Genomic DNA, 200 nt, shown 5'->3' on the forward strand with positions numbered 1-200 from the left:
CCGCCAATAACACGCGGCTCATTGTTATCAGAGCAGTAAGTGGGTTGCCTATACCATAAAGTAAACTCTTTATTGTTTACAAAGTTTATTAACAAAACACAAGTGCAAAAATTGTAATAACTGGGAAAATAGTTACAAGAGAAACGTAATCATGATTTAGCCATTAATATATACTTTGTGAATGTGTGTGTGTGTTTATG

This window comes from Penaeus monodon, chromosome 15 (assembly GCF_015228065.2).
Source record: "Penaeus monodon isolate SGIC_2016 chromosome 15, NSTDA_Pmon_1, whole genome shotgun sequence".
Taxonomy (NCBI): Eukaryota; Metazoa; Arthropoda; class Malacostraca; order Decapoda; family Penaeidae; genus Penaeus; species Penaeus monodon.